Source organism: Pan paniscus, chromosome 2 (assembly GCF_029289425.2).
Source record: "Pan paniscus chromosome 2, NHGRI_mPanPan1-v2.0_pri, whole genome shotgun sequence".
Classification (NCBI taxonomy): Eukaryota; Metazoa; Chordata; class Mammalia; order Primates; family Hominidae; genus Pan; species Pan paniscus.
In genome coordinates, this window is record NC_085926.1 from 17,688,345 (window position 1) to 17,710,442 (window position 22,098).

Genomic DNA, 22,098 nt, shown 5'->3' on the forward strand with positions numbered 1-22,098 from the left:
ATTTACATGTAAAGAGATATGGGTTATTATTTTTGCATTTAAATTCTCTACAAGGGTAAATAAAAATCATTAACAAAAGATTGTTTTGAATTTTCAAATTTAAATTAGTGGACTTCCTAAACTTTGGGATAATTTCGGTAAATGCTTTTTGCTTCAAAATTATAAACTTCTATATAATTATAAATGTAATTTTCACCTAACTTATTTAATTTGAGATAATTTAAATTCAAAGATATCATGAATAGTTATTATAACTTTTAACTACACTATATTTGAGATACTTATTTCTATAACACTTTAAGAAAAAAATTACAGGTCATGCATTATTCCCACTTCTTTTTATTGTTAATTTATCTCATTTATAAAAAGTGATCTCTGTGTTCTGGGGGAAAAAAAGCTTTCACTATGACATTATATCCATTTTCTCTCTTCAATAACATTTATAAAATTTTCACAGTTAAGTGTAACTTATTCAAAAAATGTTAGTTAACAAGATTTTTAAGTACATTTTATTAGCAAAGTTCCTAGAATCACTTAGATCCCTAAATTTAATTTCCTAGTTAGTTACTGAAAGGATTACTTAACTACTATAATCAGATACCTTTACAACATCAACAAAATCAATGCAACAAAATGTCAAAATAGAAGAAATCTGTCATGTTTCTGCTGGAAGCCACTTATTCCTATATATTCTAATACAAAAAGATGATGTAAAACAAAATAAACAGTTACTGGATTTATCATGGTTTTCTCCTTTGTGAATTAAGCACAAACTTAATGGTTAATGCCAGTCAAAACAGCTTCTTCACAGTTATACACATAAACTAAACAATGAATATATAAAAATATATCCTTTTCTCCAGAGGAAGCCCAGTTAACTTCCTGAACAGGAAGAATTAAAAACAACCAAAGAAACAAACAAAAAAAATGCAACATGCTGTACCAAGTACCACAAAAAATTCATCAATGAGTGTATTTTTGTTGTTGAGAAATTTTCAACTATAAAAAAGGTAATATTACAAACATCTGTGTTCCCACCAACTAGAATTTATAAGAAATGACATTCACATTATGCAATCAAATTCACATAAATATGAAACCATATTTGGTTCACTTTACGTACACATAAAGGAATAACTAGAGATAAAGTTGACGCCCACTGTTCACCACCCCCAGTGGCATTCCCCTTCTTTACCTCCTTACTAGCAACCACTATCATGAAATTGGTATGTGGCCTCCTAATTCATTTTCCACATTGTCAGTTACATATTTAAATAACAGAATGTGTTTCATATATTTTTTCAGTTTTCATAAATGATACCATACTGAAAGTACTTGCTTCTTTTAATTCCACATTTTTGAGATCTACTATTGTATCTATCAATCTACTTTGTTCCTTTTAACTATGCTTTTATCAAGTAGCGAATCACATATGCATAGCACATTTTATTTATCCATTCCCCTGCTGACGGACATTTAGGTTATTTCTAATTTTTCACAATGTCAATGCTTTAACACATATCCTTTCTGTACAAGTTTCTTTGTTCACTTGTGTTTCTCTAAAAGACAGTTTCTCAACCTCAGAATTCTTGATATGTTGGGCCAGATAATTCTTTATTATGGGGGGTCTGTCCTATAAATTGCAGAATGTTCAACAGCACCCCTGGCTTCTACCCACTAGAAGCCAACATTACTCCTGAGGTGTGACAACAAAAAGTATCTCCAAGCATTGCCAAATGTCCCTTGAGGGGTAAAACTGCCCCTATTCAGAACCACTGTTCTAAAGTCTATACAAAAGTAAAATTGATGGGTTATATGTATTGATATATTTTCCATTCTACCGGATACTGTCCAACTGTTCTCCAATCACTCTATCAACTTAAACTCCCACCAGCATATAATACCTCTGGGTTCCAAACATCCTTGTCAAAATTTGATAATGTATGATGATTTCAGTTTTTCCAATAAAATAAATCATTCATTTTCCAAAGGGAGACCGTCACTGGAACCATTCAAGAATAACAGGTACACATGCACCACTTCTAAGCAATTATAAGATAAAAACTCTAAGCTTAAATGAGGTAAATTACCTACATTATATTTCCTTCTTCTTTGCCTTTGTTCTGTTAGGCCCTTTTTTCTTGGCATACATGCATATTAGTATTAATATAATGAATTAATTCTAACTTTATAAAATTTATTTTACCTGTAAGCTTCAAAATTATGATACTTGGTCCACATTTCTTAATAAAACTTTCAAGAGAATACAAAGAGTTTTAAATAACTCACTTCAAATCTTTCGATTGAGATCATGACTTATCAAAGATTCATCACTCTTACACTTTTAATTGCTGGCCTGTACATGTAAATGCAGACTGGATATTCACAATGGAAATAACTATTTCTAAATTCTCTATCTATAAAACAATTTAAAGAGCAAACTGACTCTAAAAATGGAGTCAGATTGAACCAAGATGATAGACTAAACATACATTCTGCCTTCCCCTCCCACCCTAAATCCACAGAAATTAGATACACAATTTCTAGTTCCTGATTTTCAGTTCCCTATAAAAATTAACTGCAATTCCTGCTTATCAGTTCTATGAGATAACTTTGTAGCTTTTTAATATAAACTCTCACTTGGATAAGCAATCTTATATGGGTTTCTGTTACTGGCATTCAAAGAACCTTGTCTAACGGCACATTGAAATAATAATGATTCCACTGATAATGATTCTAACATAACCAGACTAGAAAGCCAAGGCAGGCCAGAAACTAAGAGGAATACCAGAAAGACAGAAAAGACCTTATTGTAGCTTAAAAAAATTTTTTTTAAATTAAAAAGAATCCTGTACAAATTGCTGCAAAATATAGGAGTTGCTGTTGCTCTGAGGGTGACCCAAGTACAAAAAAGTCATGTACTTGAAGCTAAAGGAATTCTTAGAGCTATCAACAACATGCATAGTAAGAATACCCAGGCAGGCTACTCCTTCCCCACCTCTCACCTGCGGCACTACACCCCACAGCCAAGCAACTAGTAGGAAAAGTATCTGTCCTCTCGGGAAGGAGCAATGAGCATGGGCCCTTGATTAAAACCAAATTATTTAGAAGCCTTGTGCTCAATCTAAAGAATACACACCTCAACATTTTGTAATAAGTAATCATTAAAGATTTCTGGACAACTATATAGAATGATCAAAGCAGTGTTTTAGGAAGATTAATCCAGTATCAGTAAAAATGAACTAAGGAGAGAAAAAAAATACAGATAGCAAAGTCAGTCGAGAAACATTACAGATATATGGGGCCTGAAATCCAGATAGAGACCTTATGGAACAGAAAGAAAGACACAGATTAATCTAAATATATTGATAAAAATAGGTCGGGCGTGGTGGCTCACACCTGTAATCCCATCATTTTGGTTGGCGGAGGTGGGTGGTTCACTTGAGGTCAGGAGTTCAAGACCAGCCTGACCAACATGGTGAAACCCCATGTCTACTAAAAATACAAAATAAGCAGGGTATGGTGCCGCATGATTGTAATCCCAGCTACTTGGGAGGCTGAAGCAGAAGAATCACTTGAACCCGGGAGGCGGAGGTTGCAGTGAGCTGAGATCGTGCCACTTGGCTCCAGCCTGGGCAACAAGAGCAAAACTCCATCTCAATAAATAAATAAATAAAAATATATTGATAAAAATAGAATGAACTTGTTGAATGACTTGATACGATAAGAGGAAACGACAGGGTGAAGATTGTTTTCATTTATTTTATTTATTTATTTACTTATTTATTTATTTATTTTGAGACAGAGCCTCGCTCTGTTGCCCAGGCTGGAGTGCAGTGGCGCAATCTCGGCTCACTGCAACTGTCATCTCCATCTCCCAGGTTCAAGCAATTCTCCTGCCTTGGCCTCCTGAGTAGCTAGGATTACAGGCATGCGTCACCACGCCCAGCAAAATTTTGTATTTTTAGTAGAGACGGAGTTTCACCATGTTGAGTTAGGCTGGTCTCAAACTCCTGACCTTGTGATCTGCCCACCTCGGCCTCCCAAAGTGCTAGAATTACAGGCATGAGCCACCATACACGGTCTGTTTTCATTTATTTAATCCTTAAGAAAACAGTTATTAAAATCTTTATTATAATATCCCTAGCACTTAGCATTCATTATTAAATTAATCTTAGGATTATAAGGTCTAAAATGATACTAGAGTTTGGGGCCTGAGATGGTCGTATGAGGCAATAAAGACAGAAGTCTTGAGAGAACACTAGATTAAAAATACTAACGGTTATTTCCATTTTAGAAATGCTGAGTTTTTTCCTGTGAATTTCATTTTTGTTTTAAAAAGGTATTTTTATACTAAATTTATGTATAAAAGTTTTTAACTTTGCATTATGAAGTACTTGATACATGCAAAAGAATACATGTATTAGTTACAGATATGTTACAAAGCATAAAAATAATATGAACATGATAAACTTACCTATAAACCTAAGAAGTAGAACACTACCAATATCTTCAAGCTCCTGGTATATTCCTCCATAATTCTAATCTTCTGCCCCCCTCATACATAGATAATCATTATCCCAAATTTTATCTTAATCATACCCTTTTCCTTAATGTTTTACTCTATATTTATGAACAATTAAGCAATATGTTGCTTAGTTTTTAACTTGTTTTGAAGTTTCTCATTGAAAATAGTCTCATACGTATTTTTCAGTGAAGAAACACTACATATTTTTTCATTAAATATTATGTTTCTAAGATAATCAATGTGTACACATGTGGCTTTAGGTCATTCATTTGTACTGCTATATAACACTGCAATGTATAAATATGCCATAACTTTTTCATCCTATCTCCTACTGATGTATTTACAGGTTTTCAGTGTTACAAGCAGTGCTTTTATGAAGCATTCTTGAACGTATCTCCCAGTGCACACCTCCAAGAGTTTCTCTCACACAACCACAAGTGGAATTGTGTTGAAGGTAATGTGCATGTTCCATTTTACAAGATAATGCCAAACTGTCTTTACTTTATTACAAAGACAAGTTATTAAAATTTGAAAGCCAGTACCAAAGAACAACAATGTAAAACACATGCTTAATTAAATGTATGTCACAGACAAGCAAACAAATTCACAATAAAAATAATCATCACCATTCTGAATGTCACTGCCCAGCATCACAGGTTAAAATTATATAAGCACCTCATAGGAAACTGTCTCCTTACTCCCTTCTCTGCTCTCGGTGAAATCATTACCATTTCTATGTGTTACTCTCTTGGACAAGGTTTTCTGGGTACCAGTAACAGAAACCCACACAAAGTTGCTTAGCCCAAAGTGACAACTTTTATTAAAAAGAAGTAATGGTCTCCCACAGAACTGATGAACAAGAATTTTACAATAGATCTTTACAAGAGTCTGGAAATCAGTACCGCAAAGCTGCCAGGAATTAAGGCTATTGTATCTCTCAGGGACTTCAGACCTCCCTGGCAGTGGGCATCATTTTGTTTCCCACATGCCAGTCCCCTCTGTTTTTATAATGACCACAGGCTAGCTATGGCTGTCTCAGCCTCAGTTTTACATGTATTTCTAGAAGAAAAGCCTTACAGAATCAAACTTGCATCTTTGCCATCCAACATTTTTAAATTGTTGAAAACTACTTAGCCCAGTTTAACATACAGTCCTACTCATGGTCCTAACAGCTTTGTATCGGGAATACGAGAGTCCCACTTACATAGCTACAAAGGCCCACCATTGGAGCAGAAGTATCACTTCTCAGACAAGAAGGGCTCAAGCTGAGCAGGCAACCAAGAAAGCATCTAGAACAATAACCAGTGAAAAACAGTATAAAGCATAAAGGAGAGCCACTCTGAGACGCCTAACTGTAATTCCACACAACTCAGAGCCCTGGAATCAGCATTTTAAGGTGAACTAAGTAAATTAAATAGTAATTCTGATAGCAGATACCAGCTTATCACTGGCTATACATACCACTCTCCATCCCAGTGTCAAAAGCCATTTATGACCCTTTCTGACATCCTACTTTTTATGTTTCTCCTATCACTCCCATTCTTCATCAAACTCCCTGCAGCATATGATGCAATTAACTACCCCTGACTTAAACCTCTCTCTTTACTTGATTTATCTGACGAAGTCGTCTCCTGGTTCTTTTCTGACCTGTCAGTTTTCTTTACTCGCGTATTTTTCTCTGTTTAAGTTTTAAATATAGGTACTTCTTAGATATGACACCAAAAGTATAAGTAACAACAGAAAAAATAAACTGGGTATCATCAAAATTTTAAATTATTGTGTTTTTCTTTTCTTTTTTTTTTTTTTTGAGATGGAGTCTCGCTCTGTCATCCAGGCTGGAGTGCAGTGGCGCGATCTCGGCTCACTGCAAGCTCCGCCTCCAGGGTTCACGCCATTCTCCTGCCTCAGCCTCCCAAGTAGCTGGGACTACAGGTGCCCGTCACCACGCCCGGCTAATTTTTTTGTATTTTTAGTACAGACGGGGTTTCACCATGTTAACCAGGATGGTCTCAAAGTCCTGACCTCATGATCCGCCCGCCTTGGCCTCCCAAAGTGCTGAGATTACAGGTATGAGCCACTGCGCCCAGCCAAATTATTGTGTTTTTCAAATGACAACTCAACAATTCACTTTAGTCATGTGAAAAGACAAGCCACAGAATGGGGGAAAAAATGTTTCGAAATCATATATGAGACTTGTATCTAGAATATATAAAGAACTCTTAAAATTCAATGATAGAAGGACAATCGACCCAATTAAAAAATAGGAAAAGAATCTGAATACACAAATCTCCAAAGAAGATATTCAAATGGCCAGAAAGCACATGAAAACATGCTCAACATCATTAGTCATCAGGGAAATACAAATCAAAACCACAATGGGAAAGTAGGGAGCAAAATGGCAAAGTAGGGAGCTCCAAGTTCTCTCTACCCATTGAAACATCAAAAAATAAGCAGTAACTATAAGAACCAGTTTTGTCAAAATCATGGAACAGTCGAAGTTTTACAACAGCCAAATAAATGTTGAATCAAGAGAAAGGCAACTTCAAAAGCTTTATAATATTTTTTCATGCCCTAGCCCCATCTCTTCCCTGGTACAAATGGCAGCCTTAGGCTGTCTTCCCTGTGTGTCTTCCCTCTCTGGTTCCAGAGAGAGCAGAATAGACTGTATTTGGAAATTACTGTGTATATCTGTTCTAACCTGTCTGGGAGCTACCTTAATGACTGATGCAAGATGCTCCACTCTATTTTACCTAAGAACTCAGGCTACAAAAGCAGCAATCATCTTGAAAACATGCCAAGTAGAACTAATAACCCATAGATGCCTGAGACAAAAGATTTCTGTCTAAACATACAATAGTCACCTAATGCCCAGAAGCTGGAGATAATTTATTTGATAAATTAGGAGCATAGAGGGGAATTTGGAAGACAGCACTATAACATGCATCATCAGAAAAAACTTGTGAGAACTCTAAGCTTCCACCTTGGACTGCTTCCTAGGCTCAGTGCAAGCCTGGCTAACTATTGAAGGAGTACTCCCAAAGAGAGCCAATCCACAAAGACTGGGAGAGATATTCTTCTTCTGTTTGCTGGGTTTGTTTTTTGTTTTATCTCTTGACATTCAAGGCAGTTTTGTCACAACTCTAGCTAAACACAAGGTAAAGAACAGAGAATTTACTGACCACACATAACAAGGAATAAAGTCTTTGCAAAAACACTTTGGGAAAACAACTAAACAAGTCAGGCATGGTGGCATGTGCCTGTAGTCCCAGCTACTCGTGAGGCTGAGGCAGGAGGATCCCATGAGCCCAGGAATTCCAGCCTGGGCAACATAGTGAGACCCCATCTCTTAAAAAGTAAAAACAGAATGTACTGTTACAACCTGACTCAAGAAGAAACAGAACCTAACCTGACTCAAGACTTAATAGTGTTGATCCCCATTACATTACAGGATCCTTCAGGACAAAAATTCTGTCTTGACCAATCTATGCAAGACACAGTAGAAATCCCACTAGAGTTTAAGACAAACTAGACTTAAATGTGCAAAGGAAGGAAGGAAGATAGCAGTAACAATAACACTTACCTCATATGTATTATCAGAATTATCAGAGAATATACATTAAAATGAATTTGTAAAGTAGAGCTTATTCAGATGCAGGATGAGTATTTTAAAAGATATATTTACTAAATGTAAATGTCTTACTGCAAATCTGTCACTCTTCAATATCAAAAGTTACACTAGGGAATACTGGGCATTGATCTCAAGTTCCTGTGAAATTACTTCCATAACACAGAACTTACCTGGGTCCAGGAGAGCAAAGCACTCTTCCAGTACTCTAGAGAATACTCGATCATGATTAGTGGTTCCCATTTCTATTTTTAGAGAGCAAGGTCTGTGACTTACTCTCATTTCTAGCCCTATGACAATGATTTTTTCAAGGAGACCAAGTATCAGTTTATACAGGGGGGCATATGCAATTTGGGAACAAAAAATCATTTTATCCATTTTTGTCTTAGAGTTACTCTGAATTTTCAAATAACGTAAAAGAAGGATCTACCAAAGTGGGACATGGAGGCCAGGTATGGTGGCTCACACCTGTCAAATGCCAGCACTTTGAGGGACTAAGGCAGGAAGATCACTTCAGGCCAGGAGTTCACAATGAGCCTGGGCAACAGAGCAACACTCCATCTACAAAAACAAAAAAATTAGCCAGGCCTGGTAGCACACCTGTAGTCCCAGCTACTCAGGAGGCTGAGGTGGAAAGATCGCTTGAGCCCACAAGTTTGAAATTACAGTGAGCTATGATGGTACCACTGCACTCTAGCCTGGAAGAGAGAGCAAGACTATGTCTCTTAAAAAAAAGGGGGGGGGAGACCGAGGTGGGAGGATCACGAGGTCAAGAGTTTGAGACCAGCCTGGCCAACACAGTGAAACCCCATCTCTACTAAAAATATTTAGCCAGATGTGGTGGCACATGCCTGTAGTCCCAGTTACTCAAGAGGCTGAGGCTGAACGATCACTTGAACCCGGGAGGCGGAGGCTGCAGTGAGCTGAGACCGTGCCATTGGACTCCAGCCTGGGCAAAAAGAGTGAAATTCCGTCTCAAAAAAAAGAAAAAAGAAAAATGAAAAAAGTTGGGCATGGGCTGAGACGCTTGGCACCATGAGGTCCTTAGATGAAATGAACAACTTAAGACATAAAAAGATGACACCATTGAGAGTTTATGTCCACCACTCCTCTATTGCTGGGACTATCATAATGTAATAACCTCTTAAGAGGTCTACTACCTCCACTACAGCAACCACCAGAACTCATCTTAGTCAGACCAAAGTGTTCCTTACTGAGATGAAGTCTTTACTCAGCTGCAATATTTGTCTGAATTCAGTCAATCACTTATAATAAAACTGTCATTTTTTTTTTGAAATTTACTTAGTGGAGGGGACAACTGGAAGGATTATGGGATTTGGAGTCACTGCAGGCCAAGACACCTGTTCAGAGGGAAAAAAAAATTAAAGACCTCCTGTCAGCGACTTATCATTCAAATCTACAAAATTCAGTCCTTTTTCAATACAAATGCAACTAATCAGCTGAAAGATACACCTTTATCCATTAAACATATTTCATATAGTTTTTTTAACAATGTAAAATATCAAAGTTGAAAAGAACCACCTTAAACATAAGGAATAATGGCACAATTTTTTAACTAGCTCAGTGTTAACAACTATTATAGTACTTCTCAACTCCTTTTTCATGTAATCATTATATGAAATTTCTTTAACAGAGTTAGTCTGATAAAATAATAATTCACTCACTGCCATAGAATATTTCAGGAAATATTTGTAGAGCAGAGAGAATATCTACCATTTGTTTTTATTTTATACATAAACAAGGTTTATTAATCTGAGTGTTTGTTCTTGATCAAAGAAAAATATTCCCAGCAATCCCCAAACTAAAGCAAAAAACTGACTTAAGATTACAGACTTTGGAAGAATTAGATTTGAGGAAAGAGGGACCTGACTTCAATAACATGGACTTGCTGAGCATAAAATTCTAGGCATTTTATGTAAATCACTTCATTTTATGTAAAACTCTCAGAGGAAATTTCACAGTGAGGAAATAAAAATCAAAAAAGGTTACAAAATTTTTCCAAGCCACCTAGCCAGTAAACAGTACAAGTAAAATTTCAGATCAGTCTTCTCTGACTCTAGGGTGTAATTCTATTATTCTCCCTTGCTTTCTCTGGAAAAATATGCCATGAGGGTGATTTCAAGCTAAAAATAAAGCAGTAAAGGATTTTTCAAAAAAAAAAAAGGGGGGGGGGGCTAAAGCAACATGATAGTCTGTAGCTAATACTTTAAATAATCTTTATTTAATACTATCAAACTTTCACACATTAACATAAATATTTGTGTAAATATAATGAGAGCTTTACTCAGCATCTACTGTGTCATGTTCTGCAAATACACAGATCACAAGGACCTACCTCAAAAAGTTCATTAGTAATTACCAATTAATACACATTTCTTACCAAAACAAAGGCCCTAAATGAGATGAGCATCTTCAAGCCACCATCCCATGTACTCCTCTAACTTTGTACACGGCTTGCTCATCATATACTGATAGAATAGTCTTGTTACACATGTTCCTGGCCTGTTGCTCCTCCTGGTTGTCCGATTAGTGTCTAAAAATAGGGTGAAATGCTGAGTTATTTATAATCTAAGCCTCTTTGTACAAATTTTGATATATGCTTTCTAGTGACTAGGTGGCCACCAATATCCTCCATACTACTCCTTTACTCCTTTTCAAAACATGTACCACTCTAAGGAATATATTTTATATCACAAACCCATACACATACACATTTAACTGAAACAAAATTTTTATAATAACCACCTTTACACTTACTATGCACAGTGCACTTGATATTTTTAATTTTTTTTTTTTATGCTGACAGCAGCCCATGAAGTATGTCACAAACCACTAACCTACACTAGAATACTGCTCTAGAATTCAACCCTACTAAGAGAGTGCTGAAATGACAAGAGTGTTTTTCCTTCCTCTTCTCCGTACTGAAGTAGGAAGTTAATAAGACAAGATAGGAAGGGGAAAAGCGAAGGTGCCCTCCAACACATTTGGAGAGCTAGCCCCAAAGGTCTGACTACTCCCCTGGCCACTAGCTTAGCAACAGCCAGCACCCTATTTATCCTAATCTCTCCTTTTCTTTCTCTTCCCACCCACTGGCATATTCCCAAAGGTTTTTCCTAAAAGAAGATGGTTCTTGGGGATTATTGTTATGAATGGACCTGTTTTTATTGGTTTGTTATTACTGTGAAATACATAACATAAAATTTACCATGTGGCTGGCACGGTGGCTCACGCCTGTAATCCCAGCACTTTGGGAGTCCAAGGGGGGCAGATCATGAGGTCAGGAGATCGAGACCATCCTAGCTAACATGGTGAAACCCCGTCTCTACCAAAAATACAAAAAAATTAGCAGGCATGGTGGCGGGCACCTGTAGTCCCAGCTACTCGGGAGGCTGAGGCAGGAAAATGGCGTGAACCCTGGAGGCAGAGCTTGCAGTAAGCCGAGATCGCGCCACTGCACTCCAGCCTGGGTGACAGAGCGAGACTCCAACTCAAAAAAATAAAATAAAATAATTTACCATTGTAACCATTTTTAACTGTACAAATCAATGTTAAGTATATTCACAATGCTGTACCATCATTACCACTGTTTATTTTCAGAACTTTCATCATTCCAAACAGAAACTCTGCACCAATTAAACAATCATTCCCCAGTGCTCCTCCTCCAGCCCATGGTAATCTCTAATTGATTTTTATAATACCATTTAATAAATATATACAAAATAAGTAAAAATAGAATTAAAAAACCCTATAGACAGATGACCCAGACTCAAAAATAATCAAATTTTGCTATAGTTATTCAACTGTCCCAGACCTATTTCACCACTACATACTGAAAACATACAAAAAGTACAAATTCTTCTTGCATAATCCCAATGTCATTATCTCAACAATATCAATAATTCCTTGGTATCATCAAGTATTGAAATTTTAAAAATAAAATCAACTAAATTACAAAAAAGATTTGCTTCCACCAAAGTTTTCATTGATCCTCTCAATACTGCAATAATTTATAGTTTCTTAAATAAACTTTTTTATATAGGACAATGGCTATTTAAGACAAAAAAAACTACAATGTTTCAAATGAAAGCTTACCATCAACTAATAACACTGGTCACCATACACACTGACAAACCACTAAGGAGAAACTGCAGTGTTATGTATTTTTCCACTACAAATCTAGAACGTTATTTAGTATCTGAAAAATGAAAGGTTTCTCAGCAGAGCACCACAAAAGTCACCCAGTAAAACCTGTTAGCATATTATTTATTTCCCATAAGCAATCATGACTAGAAAAGCCCATTTTGTCCAGTATTATTTTTTTAAATGGACTATTAGATAAACTTAAAAATCTAGATTTCTTTTGTTTAACCTCAGTTTTCTTAAAAGTATTATAGAATGTGAAGACATGATTATCCACAAAAATCCCTTTGGTTTTGCAGAAAGGTCAAACTACAGCACTGAAGAGATACATGAATAAACTCTACTTAACAAACAATAGTAGTAACTGCTATTCCTATGAGGACTGACTTTGATGCACAAAAGTTTAAGTTTGACATAATAAAATCAAAAAATATCATTTTCAAAATATAAAATTAGAGGACATAAAACAGAGGCTCACTCAAACTTAACCTATAATTTTTCACATAGTACATTCACTAGTTAATAAGAAATTACCAGTCTGTGTTATATAAACAACCAAAGCTCAAAATAGGAAATACAAAGCCAAATGTAAACAAGAAAATAATCTACGTGTTTTATACAGTGTCTTTTCTAATCCTATGTATTTTTACTAATGCAAAATATATCAACTTAGTATAATCCTAACACTCTTTAAAGTTTGTGATTATAAGGGATTACCTCCAAGATCAAAACCAGCACTGCATGAATACTAATATCACATGATCTAACTACACAAAAATTTGCTCTGCTCAAGTTTTGCATCACATGAGTGTCTAAAGTAAATCAAGAAAATTAAAACACTTAACATGTTTAATAGGAAGTATTTGTGTATGTGTGTATTTAGATAAAGCCGTGTCGCTCTTTTTACCCAAATCACTTTCAAGTATCTGATTGAAGATCCTGCAACTTTTTAAAAGATAAATCAAGAAATGGCTGCTTTGTTTTCAATGTCTCTGTAACCTGAAAAAAACTGAAAAGCTACAAATGTAACACATTTGTGTAGCCAACATTTTTAAAATGATATCAAGTTTCAAAGATAAAAACCTTTGCATTGTCTTTATAATATTCTTAAATTTCATTATAATAAAAAATATGGTTTAAAAATGCAATCAGCTAATACATTCTACTTAGTCATCACTACTCAATGAGAGAAAATAATGGCTAAATGTTGAGTAAAAATAAAAGAACTAGAAAATAATTTGCAAGGTGTACAAGTAATTCTGCATCATAAAACACTGTAGGTTGGGCATGGTGGCTCACAGCTATAATCCCAGTACTTTGGGAAGGCAAGGTAGGAGGATTGCTTGAGCCCAGGAGTTTGAGACCAGCTTGGGCAACATAGGGAGACCCTGTCTCTAAAAAAAATTTTTTTTAGGTAGCTGGGCATGGTAGCACATACCTGTGGTCCCAGCTATTTCAGAGGATCACTTGAGTGGGGAGGATCTCCTGAGCCTGGGAAATCAAGGCTGTATTTAGCAGTGATAGCGCCACTAACCTGTAGCCTGAGCAACAGAGTGAGATTTTCTTTTTTTTTTTTGACTTTACTTTTTTTCTTTTTGTTTGTTTGTTTTTTGAGATGGAGTCTCGCTCTGTCATCCAGGCTAGAGTGCAGTGGCACAATCTTGGTTCATTGTAACCTCTGCCTCTTGGGTTCAAGCGATTCTCCTGCCTCAGCCTCCCAAGTAGCTGGGATCACAGGTGTGCACTACAACGCCTGAGTAATTTTTGTGTTTGTTAGTAGAGACAGGGTTTTGCTATGTTGGCCAGGCTGGTCTTGAATTCCTGACCTCAACTGATTCGGCTGCCTCAGCCTCCCAAAGTGCTGGGATTACAGGGATGAGAAACCACACCCGGCCAAGACTGTTTCAAAAACAACAACAACAAAAAATTATATTTGTGTCTCAACTGTAAACTATAAAAAGAAAAATCTAGGTCTATCAAATATTTTATAGAAATAAGTATTCTTAATTTAAACAGTAATTAGAGTTCTCTGATGGCTGTTATCCTAAATTATTGCAGGTCAATAAATTTACCTTTGGAAAACAAAAGTGTAATGTCAAGTACATAGTTTATAACCATTTTTTTAACTGAATTAATTTTTAAAAATTCAGGTTTACCGTAAGTTAACTGTCAACATGTACTTCAACATCAAGAGACAGAAAAGTAAGTGTGTGAGAGCATGTGTGTGTGTGTGTGTGTGTGTGTGTGTTTGGCTGGCAATCTTTTTAACTTTTTAAATAAAGTCACTAATTTCATCTTGCCTTCATGCCACTGCCTCTTTCATAAGTGTCATGAAAAATGTGAAGCTGTGAGCCTGGCTGGTGGAAGTTGCAGTGAACCGAGATTGTGCCACTACACTCTAGGCTGGGCGACAGAGTGAGACCCTGTCTCAAAAAATAGTAATAATAATAATAATGTGGCTGGGCATGGTGGCTCACGCCTGTAATCCTAGCACTTTGGGAAGCCGAGGCGGGCAGATTCCCTGAGCTCGGGAGTTCAAGACCAGCCTGGGCAACATGGCAAGACCCCATCTCTACTAAAAACACAAAAATTAGCCAGGTGGTAGTGGCACACGCCTGTAATCCCAGCTACTGGGGAGGCTGAGGTAAAAGAATCGTTTGAACCCAGGAGGCAGAGATTGCAGTGAGCCGAGATCACGCCATTGCACTCCAGCCTGGGTGACAGAGCAAGACACTGTCTCAAAAAATTAATTAATTAAGTACTACTAATAATAATAATAATAATGTGAAGTTGCCTGACCTGTGAGCAACATACACAACCAACGTTATGGAAAACTAACCATCAAATCAACAGGTAAAGCCTTATTCTGATATTTTCTTGCCTTCAAAAAAAAGTATCATTACTATCAACGTCCTTAAATCTTCTATATTAAAAGTATCATCAATTCTTTTATATTATTTGTACAATTTCAACCTCCTTGCCAGATTTAATTAACGCTTCTATTTTACTCAGCACAAGTATCCCTTATACAAAATACTTGGGACCAGAAGTGTTTCAGATTTTTTTTCAAATTTTTGAATATATGCATATATATAATGAGATACCCTGGAGATGGGACCCTAGTATAAACATAAAATTCATTTATCTTTCATTTATACCTTACGTACACAGCCTTAAGGTAATTTTACACAATATTTTGTGCATAAAACAAAGTTCTCACTGTGATTCATCACAGGTCAGGTTTGATATTTTCCACCTCTGGTGTCACACCTGCACTCAAAAAGTTTTGGATTTTGGATCATTTCAGATTTCAATTTTTCAAAAGCTCAACCTGTAGTAACAATTTTTAAGTTGCAATATCTTGGGAACCCACTCAGAGTCATACACTGTCCTCAGTGCCTTTTACAAACATAACTGCAATACACCCACAATACACCTGCAAGGTAGTCGTTATCCCTAGTTTACAAATGAGAAAACTAAGTCTCAGAACAGTTGTCACTTGAGCATGATTGCATTACTAAGTGGTGGAGCCAGATTCTAATCCAGATCCATTTAACTTTAAGGTCTGTTTGCTCTTCCCACTATCCTAGGATCTCCCTTACACAAACCTTGTTCATGGATGAAAAACACATCTCCCACTATTTTTCCCCCAGAAATGTATTTGGGACTGGGGCAGTGAGAGTAAAGTAATTTCCAGGACTAATTTTTGCAAATAGCAGGACACGGTTTTCCCCAAATGTGGTTTGCATTTTACCATTTCAAATATGAATATTAAGAATTACATTATTGGGGTGAAATTGGTCATTGAGTACAAAAAATAGTTCTAAAGAATGAATAAAACCTACTATTATATAGTGCAACTATTATTAACTATATTATTGTCTAGGGTGACTAGACAATAATAATAATGGTACATTCTAAAGTAACTAAAAGTGTAATTTGATTGTTTGTAATACAAAGAATAAATGTTTCAGGGGATGGATATCCATTCTCTATGTGTGATTATTTCACACTGCATGCTTGAACCAAAACATCTCATGTACTCCATAAATATATACACCTACTACATACCCACAAAAATTAAAAAATTTAAAAAACCAAAAAAGTAAAAATAAAAAAAACATTATTAATATAGCAAGACTTAAAAACATCCATTAATCACACCACAAAAGATTTCCTACAAAAATACTGATGATTCTGAACAGAGCAAAGATCCAAAAGTTGGAGTAATGTATTGGTAAAAGTACTGCCAAACAGTATCTGTGTTTACTAAGTATAAACAATAATTTTCTAAGAATAAAATAATTATGTGAAGCTCAGAATTGTTTATACAGTTTGCCCTTGAACAACATGGGTTTGAACTGTGCCAGTACACTCGTGGATTTTTTCAAAACATATATTTAAAAAATTTTTTGGAGATTCACAACAATTTGAAAAAATTCAGATGAACCACACAGCCTACAAATATCAAAATTAACGCATAAAATACATGTAGATACCAGTCTATTTATGTGTTAACCAACTGTTTATATTGTCGGTGGGGCTTGCAGTAAACAGTAAGCTATTAGTAGTTAAGTTTGAGGGAGTCAAAAGTTATCAATGGATTTTCAACTGCACAGGGAGTGGGCACCCTTAACTCCTACACTGTTCAAGGGTCAACTACATTAGAATACTTCATTATAATACTAGAACCAATCAGAAAATATATCTATCTACACATGTTCTCTTTAAAATCAGAGAATATTTTCCAATTCTATCTGAAAATGTCTATTTCACTATTTTACCCTTACTCCTGAAATATATTTTCATCAGGTATAGAAATCCAGATTGGCAACTTTTTTTTTTTTTTTTTTTGAGAAAAACTCTCACTCTGTGTTATCCAGGCTGGACCGCAGTAGCACAATCACAACTCACTGCAGCCTCACTGGGCTCAAGCAATCCTCTAGCCTCAGTCTCCCAAATGGCTGTGCCTATGGTCTCAGCAGGGACCACCAGCACATGCCACCATGCTCGTCTAATTTTTTAAAAGTATTTGTAGAGATGGGGTCTTACTATGCTGTCCAGGTTGGTCTCAAACTATTGGGCCCAAGCAATCCTCCCACCTCAGCCTCCCAAAGTGCTGGGGTTACAGGCATGAGCCACCGCACCCAGCCTAGATTGGCAAATTTTTTTCCAGCACATTGAGATATCACTCCACTGTTTGCTGGCTTCCATTTTTGCCCCTGTATAGTCAGCTATCATTGTAACTGCCTCAGCTCCTTTGAAGGTAATCTTTTATTCTCTGGCAACTTTTAAGAGATTTTCTTTGTTGTTGATGTTCTTCATTTTACTATGATGTCTCTAGAAGCATATTTTCTTTACGTTATTCTGCTTGCAGTTCTCTCAGCTTCTCAAATTTGTCATGGTGCTTTTTATCAGCTCTGAAACATTCTCAACTATTATCTCATCAAATATTGTCTATTCCTTTCCCATTATTTTTCCCTTCTGCTCTTGGAAAACTAATGAAAGACATGTCACTTTCTCATTTTATGTAATTTGTGTATGTGTGTGTTTATAAATATATATCTTACCCTCTTTCTTTTTGCCCATTTCCTTCTCTGCGATACATTCTGGATAATTTCTTCACTCATATATCCAGGTCATTGTGTATCTCTTTCTTTAGTTGTATCCAATCTGCTGTTAACTACACCCAACTTTTTCATTATAATTATTACTGCATTTTTCACTTGTAGAGGCTTCATTGCTTAGGTCTTTTTCAAATGTGTTAAGTTTCTTGTTCCCAGCAGATATTTTTCCATCAATAAATACAGTTGTTTTATAATCTCTGTCTGATATTTCCAATATCCAAAGTTTTTAAGGGTCTATTTCTGTCGTTTTTGCTGCCTCTTACTCATGGTATCAAGTTTCCTTGTGTGCTTGGTTATAATTTACTGTGAACTAATTCTATGGAAAATTATTTGTTAGAATTCCCTGGAGCCTAAAATTAAAATGTATTCTGAGAGGATTTTCATTTCTTTCTGTGAGGCATCTAAAACCACTTTAAGGTACAGCTTGAGGGATTTTTTTGGTACCAGGCAAAGTGAAATTTGAACTGCAAATCCAAGAGAGAGAAGGCCAGTTGTTATAACTACTTAGGAGTGAAGAAGTTTTTTTTTTTTTTAGGTCCAAGGCAACTTTTCTTGCAGCCTCCTGTGGGCAAGAGCATAGCAGGGTTTTAATTTTGGTTCGCTCATACTCTACAGGCATGGCTCTTTGGAGTCTCAGTTTTATAGGGAAGGAATTTCTTATTAGACTCCCCACCTTGGGCCAACCTGGGCTTCCATTTCTATATCCTGTGCCTTGTGAGGCCTTCAAAAGCAAAGTAAAAGCTCCTCAGAATGTGGCAAATGTCCTCAGAAGAAAAGCAGTCTTTAATACTCTGCTTCTCTCTCTGAATTCCTGCCTTCATATAGATTCAGTCCTGGCAATTTGTTTTTTAATTTTAGGTTCAGGGGTACATGTGCATGTTTGTCATATACGTAAACTGCATGTCACAGGGGTTTGGTGTGCAGATTATTTCATCACCTAGGCAATAAACACAGTACCCAATAGGTACTTTTATGATCATCTCCCTCCTCCTCCCACCCTCAACCCTCAAGTAGGCCCCAGTGTGTGTTGTTCCCTTCTTTGTGTCCATGTGTACTCAATGTTTAGCTCACACTTACAAGTGAGAACATGCAGTATCTGGTTTTCTGTTCCTGCATTAGTTCACTTGGGATAATGGCTTCCAGCTTCACCCATGTTGTTACAACGGACATGATGTCATTCTTTTTTATGGCTGCATGGTATTCCATGGTGTGTATGTACCACATTTTCTACCACTGATGGACATTTAAGTTGATTCCATGTCTTTGCCGTCGCGAATAGTGCTGCAATGAACATACGTGTGCATGTGTTTTTATGATAGAAAAATTTATATTTCTTTGGGCATGTACCCAATAATGGGGTTGTAGGTCAAATGATACTTCTATTTTAAGTTGAGAAATCACCACACTACTTTTCCACAATGGCTAAACTAATTTACATTCCCACCACCAGTTTTTAAGCATTCCTTATTCTCTAAAACCTCACCAGCATGTTATTTTTTGACTTTTTAGTAATAGCCATTGCTGACTGGTATGAGATGGTATCTCATTGTGGGTTTGATTTGCATTTCCCTAATGATTAATGATGCTGAGCATTTATTCATATGCTTATGGCTGCATATGTATGTCTTCTTTTGAAAAGTGCCTGTTCATGTTCTTTGCTCAATTTTTAATGGGGTTGTTTGTTTTTTGCTTGTTTAATTGCTTAAGTTCCTTATTGATTCTGGATATTATACCTCTGTTGGATGGATAGTTTAGAAATATTTCCCCCCATTCTGTAGGTTGTCTGTTTACTTTGCTGATGATTTCTTTTGCTGCTACGCATGTTAGCTCTGAAAGAATAAACCTTTTTAATATATTTTATCCTGCTCTTCTAGTTGTTTTCAGAAAATTACTTTGTCCATGTAAACAAGCTGACCATATTACCCTGTTTTCTGTTTCAAAAGGTTTCATATTTTTATATCTTAATCACTAAAAGTTTCATTTTGTGGAACTACGTAACACTGACAGCAAAGAATAACCTCTTTACTCAACTTGATTCCACCAATACTGTCTAGAATAGAATCTTACCAAATCTAACAGATCAATCCTATTATACGGCTACTAATAGATAGTAAGATTCTGAAATTAAGTCTTCAAATAGAAATATGTATAACGGCTGTGGAATTTAGTGGTCTACTGATTGTCCCCCGACTAGCAATACTTAAAATGTACAAAAATTGGCCGGACACAGTGGCTCATGCCTGTAATCCTAGCACTTTGGGAGGCCGAGGCAGGTGGATAACAAGGTCAGGAGTTTGAGACCAGCCTGGTCAAAATGGTGAAACCCCATCTCTACTAAAAATAAAAAAATTAGCCAGGCACGGTGGCGCATGCCTGTAATCCCAGCTACTCGAGAGGCTGAGACAGGAGAATCGCTTGATCCCGGGAGGCAGAGGTTGCAGTGAGCCAAGATCGTGCCATTGCACTCTAGCCTGGGTGACAGAGTGAGACTTGGTCTCAAAAAAAGTACAAAAATTAAGTATTTGAAACAACTGGAAGCTTAGCCAGTGTGGTGAAAAGATAATAAATAAAGGAGAACTGAGTTCAATCTTGTTTCTGCCAAGAAACAGAGTCATAAGAAACAATAACAAAAGCAGAAATCACCAAAAAGGGGAAATAACCCAAACGTTTATTAAATTGTTAATCGTCCACAGGTCTACATGAAATAAATGATTTTACTAGAAAAATACAAATTACCAAAATTGATCCAAGAAATGAGAGAAATTTAACACATAAATAACCAAGGAAGAAGCTAAGAGAATAAACAAAGGAATACTCCACAAAAAGCACCAGGCCTACACAAATAGGTGAGTTATTTCAATGACATGCTCTTTAAACTGTTCCAGAGCACAGAGAAAGGATATTATTTTGATGAAACCTGTAAAACAGTGATGTTAAACTTCACAAAGAGAACACATAAATAGAACTGCATGCCTGTTTTGCTTATGAATGACTATGGCTACAAACATCCAAAAGAGTATTAGCAAGTAGAAATCCACACTATATTACAAAGTAATATACAATAAATGTTCACTCTAAGAACATAACAATATTTTGATACTAGAAAAATCTGTTAATATAATTCACCATATTGGAAGGACAAAGGGTGGAAAATATAACTATGTCAAGAGAAACCCAAAAAGGCATTTGATAACAGTCAACATCCACACCTTACAGAAATTATGTTATATGTGATTTTAAAGAGCACACACACGCATACCCACACACCCTAACCAAAGTCAGCACAATGTTTAACGGAGCAATATTTGAAACATTGCCATTAACATCAGGCATCAAACAAGGAGCCTGGCTGCCATCACTATTAATTAAATTTATTCTGAAAGTGGTAGCCAAAGGAATTAGATAAGCCAACAAAATAAAAAGGCGTAAATATTAGAAAGGAAGACGGAACATTCACCAATGTTTGTAGGTATTTTCTACCTAGAAAACCAAAGAGAATCAACTGAAAAACTATCAAAAATCATGAAAGTAAACATGTGAGACCAACCAAAAAAAATTCATAAAGAGAATAATGAGGGAAGTCTGGTCCTATTCAGATATTATAACGTACTAAGAGCTACAGGAACTTGTTACTGATACATATAGAGACAAACAGCTCAATGGAATAAATCCAAGATTCCAGAGACAGATTCAAGAACATATGGGCATTTTGAATTTAATAAAGGTGGTGCTTCAAATCTGTGGAAAAAAGGTAACTTAATAAATTATGCTACAAAAGTTGTCAAGCCATTTGAAAAAAAAATAAATTTGGTTCCTTACTTTCTCTGTACACAGAAAAAATATTTTCAAATAGGTCAAAGACTTGTACATAAAAATATGAAACCATAAAAATGTAGCATCAATTAAGTGTTAACAGTTTTATAATTTCAGAATAGGGAAAGTCTTTCCAACATTATCCCAAAACCAAAAATTGTAAACAAAAAGAGTAATATATGAGACTACATAAAAATGTAATAGTTCTTAATAAGAATTTTAAAAATATATAGCAAATTTAAAAACAATGTTGGGAATATTTCCAATATATGATAGGCATAGAGTTAAAGATACAATACTCAAGTGCACCTGAAAATCAGTAAAAAAAAAAAAAAAAAAAAAAA

The 22,098-nt window shown here is 35.9% G+C and overlaps 1 protein-coding gene across 24 annotated transcripts in view; it reads right to left on the reverse strand.

Annotated features, from left to right (window-relative positions):
• The window catches only part of TBC1D5 (TBC1 domain family member 5), a 595,437-nt gene that overhangs the window by 548,358 nt on the left and 24,981 nt on the right, over positions 1–22,098 (reverse strand). The gene's annotated exons all lie outside the window — the stretch shown is intronic.